The 6,591-nt window shown below is 45.7% G+C and overlaps 1 protein-coding gene across 1 annotated transcript in view; it reads right to left on the bottom strand.

Moving 5' to 3' along the window:
• Window positions 1-3,027: 3,027 nt before the first annotated feature.
• LOC119367350 overlaps window positions 3,028-6,591 on the bottom strand; it is a 15,236-nt gene continuing 11,672 nt past the window's right edge. The window contains exon 3 of the mRNA XM_037632885.1: window positions 3,028-3,366. The gene's annotated coding sequence lies outside the window, so the exon portion shown is untranslated. The remainder of the gene's footprint in view (window positions 3,367-6,591) is intronic.

The raw sequence follows: 6,591 nt of genomic DNA, 5'->3' as shown, positions 1-6,591 counted from the left end.
GGTTTGTGGGAAATGGGGATTAGCGACGAACACGGGATGGGGTTTTGCGGCCAGCTGTTCGGCTTTCGGGTTCTGTTTCTTAACCCGTAATCTAAAGTGGATTTGGGTTCTAACCGCGTGCTGAAAGGCTGCGTGTGCCCGAATCGATCCTGCCAAAGTTACAATCGTCTCCTCGCTGTCAAGCCAACGGGCAAAATATTCAGATCTGTTGTGTTCGTAAGTTTGAAATGAAAAAAGTTGCGGTTTATTTTTGTAATTTCCTGCTAGAAGTTTGGTAGATATTGACTTTTCTGATCCCACCCCCCTTTCGAGTGCCTTGATCCCTCCTCTCTCTCTCTCTCTCCTAGCCCCTTCATGCTTCTTCTCCTCCGGCTCCTCGATTCTCCCTCTGGCCATCGTTGGCGGCGAGCCGGGTGAGGGGTCCCTTCTGGTAGATTTCTGCAGATCTCTGGTAGTAGTAACAGTAGGGTAGTTCCTCCACACATCCTTGATGGCTAGATATGGGTGCTTACCGTCAGATTAGAGGATCCAGGAGCAAGTCATGGTTATCCTTGGCATCGCCGCTCTTGTATCCAGTGGTGTCTATGCCATGGTTAGCTCGATTATTTCAGCCTAAATAACATCCCCTACTTTCTAGAGCCTTCTCATGGCATTTTCTCTCATTTGCCAAGCTTGATACCGCAGTGGTGCGAAGCCATCAGTGATGGAGGTGCCATGGCTTTCTCTGGATCAATCTCCTTTCCTCTGTTTTTGTTCTCCTGCCAGTTTATCCACCATCAATTTTTGAAAGATGCATAAATATCAGATAACCCAAAGATCTTGTGCTTCACTTTTGGCGTCTTGGAGACTGAAACAGACTCCTTTAAAACCAGCACATGTCATTTCTTTCATGGTTTGTGAATTTCTTTGCTTGAGTTGGGGGTTGTATCTTTCCTTTTCTTTCGCTCCTGCTTGAGGGAAATTTTCGCCGACATCTTACGTACATAGAGTCAACCACCCTTCTCATCCTCCTACATTGGAGGCCTACCTTGCGATCTTTGGGTGCAAATCCTCGACATGGAGGCTCTTGGCGTTGCTTCATCTTCCACAGGGAGGCCACCGCCCGTTCTAGGGACTTCTCTCTCGTCAGTGCATGCAGTTCAGCAAGATCTATGGCATCAGTGAGCTTTTTTTTTTAGATCTAGAGTAGCAAAGCTACTCTAGTACACTCTGACATCATCAAAGTTCTGAGGCAAGTTGGCACATCGGCAGTAAGCAGTTGATCTCCACACCTCCTGTTCAGTGTAGCTAGCTCATGAGCCAGGGTGTTGTTGCATCGCTTCACGTAGCCGATCTTGCATGAAGAGAAGGCACCCAATGCATGCTTGATGTCCATGATTGGGCCATAACAGGGAGACCGCATGGAGTTCTGTGCCTCCGGTTCTTTCAAAATCATTTGGTTATGCCGGTATACACCCCAGCCAGTTCCTGCAATCTGACCAGGGCCGCTCGAGCCTCTACCTCTTTCTACACTGACACTGGGAGGCAGCTTCCTGCAGGCGGAAACAACAACAAGGCCGCGGTGGTCTCTGCCCTCTGGCGGTAGCTCTTGCAGCGATCGCTTCCGTCTCAGTCACAAAGACCACATCTGTATTAACTTGACTGTCCCTCGAGCATCGGTGAGCTTTTGATCCTCTGTTTCAAGAGGCTAGTAGGCAAATATGGCTTTGCCCTCTTTCGCATTGCCGCTATCATTCCCATCATTGGTGCTTGGTAGTGAGTCCTGCTCGGCGGCGGCGAAGCTTCGAGGTGGAGGAACGTTCGCTCGATGTGTGGTCCTCTACGTGCCCTCTCCCTACATAGTTGGGTGGCATGTGTAATATGGGGTGTTGTTGTAACCCCCCCCCCCCCATATCTAGGGATTGCAATCACTTCTTATGAATTAATGTAGGCTTCTAATTTCACCAAAAAACGGCGATTCTGAAATTGAAGTTCAATGAGTTCAAATTACATATTAAGAGTCAAAAGTTAGTTGAGAGGAGCTTTGATTGTCCTTAACAAGAAAATAGATTTTACAAGTGAGCAATATCGTTCTATAGATAGGGTCGAAGTATTATGCGATGGACCATGGAGACTCCTGAGGTTTGACATTCACTGTGCTAGTTCAAGGCAGGACACCGAGCTTAGGGTCATGTTGTTGGACCCCTTCGATGACGGACCAAAGGGGGTCAGCGAGGGTGCTCCCCGGCACCCCGACTCCTCGGTTGGTGTCAGGGTTGTCTTTGTTGTTTGGTTTCGAGGTACTCCCTCATTTTTTAGTTTGTTAGACCAATATAAACAAAATTCAGAATTTTCCTTTTGTAAGGCTTGTTATTTTGTGAATATGCAAATATAACTATGCCTACATTAAATATACCGTGAAATTTTGGTTCTTAATGTGGAACCATTCACTTGAAGGAGTGAGAGGGTCATGCTTAATATATTGTCTAGCACTTAATTAGGTCTTCATTGGTTATTATGATTTGTATTATGGGCGTGATAAACAGGTCCCACCGATCAGAATCACCGTTAGATCAAGCAAATTGTTGGATTGATGCTATGTGTTAAATACCTACCCCAAACGTTGTGATGGTGGTGTTTTTGCTCCCATCTCCATGTCTAGCGTTCCTTTGTGTGCACTCTTGATGCATGGTTTCCTTGACTCGCGTCTCTGGAACATACACCAATACACATACATAGATTCGCCGCAATTTTTTTTACCAAATTTCAACAAGAATACAAATTTGTACCTCTAGCCATACCACTAAATGTAATGAAGTTCAGCAGCCACTACAGTACAAGCATGCCAGCAGGTAGAGGCAACATACACCGACCACGATGGCAGTAGATAACCACAAGGATATTCAAAATGGCAACACATACATAACCCACCTGCAGAACGTTACTATCATGCATAAAACACACAAGAGCGCAAACCGATGGCAGTGAATTCACAAGAATAATGTCTCATGGAAGCATTTTCTTCCAATAGGGTATTACAAAGAGATCACGAACGAATTCCACCATCATATATACACCAATACTCTAGTGCAATCTTGTAAGCGAGTAGCGCAGAGGAGTACCGAATATCACTACCAGACTCATAATGACCCAAGAAACTTCATGGCTATTGAAGATTAGGATCTGGTAATAGCAGAAAGAAGCACGTCTACAAAAGTTTTCACGGCTATCGACGATTAGGATCTACTAGCAGAAAGAAACAAGTCTGCAAAAACTCTGTTTTTCCACTGAAAACTTGTATCTGTTGGGATCACTCACAACCATCAGCTGAATGGGTACTGTAGCTCCTTGCAAAATTCTCCGGACACCTTCTCTTCTTAGCTTCATCTGCCAATAACCCAAACCAGAATTTGATCAGATCACCACATATAAGAACATTGTCATATCAACATTAACCATCCAACAGTTTAGTTTCAAGTAGTATAAATCTAAAGGCAGTGCCACTCATTTTTCAGCAATGAAGTACTGCCTCTGTAAACTAATATAAGACATTTTAGACCACTATCACTACTTTAGTGATATAAAAAGGCTTATATTAGTTTACAAAGTAATTTCTATCTTGTGACTTTGTGAGATATTACATAATTCGAATCTTTCTCGTCCTTTTAATTGGTAGTGCTAACAAACACACAACTGATGAGATGAACTTCTAACATCAGATATCAACTGTTCTCAAAGAGACGTCTACCAAAATGTAGTGGCATAGCACCACCTTAAAGTACTACATGTGCATACACTTACTGTCATGTTATTTATGTACATGATCAAACCGTTTACTTTCTATTATTAAAGTATAAAAGCACTAAACCGAGTCACAGAACAGCGGACAAAGGCACAATGGCAATTCTACTAAAATGTAGTAGGCATAGTGTGACGCCCCCGATTCAATCGTACACTAATCATGCACGCAAATGTGTACGATCAAGATCAGGGACTCACGGGAAGATATCACAACACAACTCTACAAATAAAATAAGTCATACAAGCATCATAATACAAGCCAGGGGCCTCGAGGGCTCGAATACAAGTGCTCGATCATAGGCGAGTCAGCGGAAGCAACAATATCTGAGTACAGACATAAGTTAAACAAGTTTGCCTTAAGAAGGCTAGCGCAAACAGGGATACAGATCGAAAGAGGCGCAGGCCTCCTGCCTGGGATCCTCCTAAAGTACTCCAGGTCGTCATCAGCGGGCAGCACGTAGTAGTAGGCACCTCCAGTGTAGTAGGGGTCGTCGTCGACGGTGGCGTCTGGCTCCTGGACTCCAGCATCTGGTTGCGACAACCAGAAAGGAAGGAAAAGGGAAAAAAAGGGGGGAGAAAGCAACCGTGAGTACTCATCCAAAGTACTCGCAAGCAAGGAACTACACTACATATGCATGGGTATATGTGTAAAGGGCCATATCGGTGGACTGAACTGCAGAATGCCAGAATAAGAGGGGGATAGCTAGTTTTATCGAAGACTACGCTTCTGGTCACCTTCGTCTTGCAACAGGCAGAAGAGGGTAGGTCGAAGTCCTCCAAGTAGCATCTCCAAGTAACATCTCATAGCATAATCCTACCCGGCGATCCCCTCCTCATATCCCTGAGGTAGAGCGACCACCGGTTGTATCTGGCACTTGGAAGGGTGTGTTTTATTAAGTATCCGGTTCTAGTTGTCATAAGGTCAAGGTACAACTCCAAGTCATCCTGTTACCGAAGATCACGGCTATTCGAATAGATTAACTTCCCTGCAGGGGTGCACCACATAACCCAACACGCTCGATCCCATTTGGCCGGACACAATTTCCTGGGTCATGCCCGGCCTCGGAAGATCAACACGTCGCAGCCCCACCTAGGCTCAACAGAGAGGCCAGCACGCCGGTCTAAACCTAAGCGCACAGGGGTCTGGGCCCATCGCCCATAGCACACCTGCACGTTGCGTACGCGGCCGAAAGCAGACCTAGCCTAGTGGCGTTCCAGTCCAATTCGGCGCGCGCCGCTCCGTCGCTGACGTCTGAAGTGCTTCGGCTGATACCACGACGTCGGGATACCCATAACTACTCCCACGTAGATGGTTAGTGCGTATAGGCTCGTAGCCGACTCAGATCAAATACCAAGATCTCGTTAAGCGTGTTAAGTATCCGCGAACGCCGAATAGGGCCAGGCCCACCTGTCTCCTAGGTGGTCTCAACCTGCCCTGTCGCTCCGCCACCAAGTAACAGTCGAGGGCCGTCGGGAACCCAGGCCCACCTCTACCGGGATGGAGCCACCTGTCCTTTCAGCCCCCTCGTCAGAATCACTTGCGGGTACTCAAAGAGCTGACCCGACTTTAGTCACCATCTGTATAGTATGTATATATGTATAGTATATACCCGTGATCACCTCCCAAGTGATCACTGCCCGATAGTATAGCAAGGCAGACTGACAAGAATGTAGGGCCAATGATGATAAACTAGCATCCTATACTAAGCATTTAGGATTGCAGGTAAGGTATCAACAGATGTAGCGACAATGTCAGGCTATGCATCAGAATAGGATTAACGAAAGCAGTAACATGCTACACTACTCTAATGCAAGCAGTATAGAGGAGAATAGGCGATATCTGGTGATCAAAGGGGGGGGCTTGCCTGGTTGCTCTGGCAAGAGAGAGGGGTCGTCAACTCCGTAGTCGAACTGGGCAGCAGCAGCGTCGGTCTCGTAGTCTACCGGAGAGAAGAGGGGGAAGAAACAATGAATACCATGCAAACAAATGCATATCGATGCATGACATGACAAGTAACGATGCTAGGTGTGCCCAATCGCGGTAGTAGGTGATACCGACGAAAGGGGGAAACATCCGGCAAAGTATTTCCGGTGTTTCGCGTTTTCGGACTGATGAACCGGAGGGGAAAAGTTGCGAGTTCGATAGGTTAGGGGTGTGTGGCGGACGAACGGACTGCGTATCCGGAATCGTCTCGTCGTTCTGAGCAACTTTCATGTTGAAAATAATTTAATCCGAGTTACGGATTAAAAGATATGATTTTCTAAAGATTTTATTAATTTCTGGAATTTAATTAATTATTTAATTAATTCGAAAAAAGGATTTATGACGTCAGCATGATGTCATGCTGATGTCAGCAGTCAACAGAGTTGACTTGGTCAACCTGACATGTGGGTCCCGCATGTCATACACTGTTTTAATTAACTAACAGTTAATTAGTTTAATTAGTGATTAGGTTAACCTAATTATAATTGATTAACTTAATTAATTCCTTAAGTAATTAATTAATTAATTAATTAATTTTATTATTTTTATTTTTATTATTATTTATTTTGATATTCCTTTTTTTATTATTTTTTTTTATTTTTTTTATTTATTTATTTTTTACTGACAGTAACACTGGGCCACTGGACAATGTCCAGCCGGACACGTCCAGGGCAGCACCACACATGGCCGGACAATGTCCAGGCCACACCCTTTTGCGCGCCGGACATGTTCGGGCTAGGCGGGGCACGCACGCAGCCAGCGGCCATGGCCGAACCGGTCGGTGCGGTAGCCGCTAGGGTGCCGAAGGGGGTGAAGGGGGGCTGTTG

The sequence above is a fragment of the Triticum dicoccoides genome, chromosome 2B (genome assembly GCF_002162155.2).
Source record: "Triticum dicoccoides isolate Atlit2015 ecotype Zavitan chromosome 2B, WEW_v2.0, whole genome shotgun sequence".
NCBI classification, from domain to species: domain Eukaryota; kingdom Viridiplantae; phylum Streptophyta; class Magnoliopsida; order Poales; family Poaceae; genus Triticum; species Triticum dicoccoides.
Note: the sequence above shows the minus strand (reverse complement) of the source record. Positions and strands in the feature narration are given on the sequence as shown.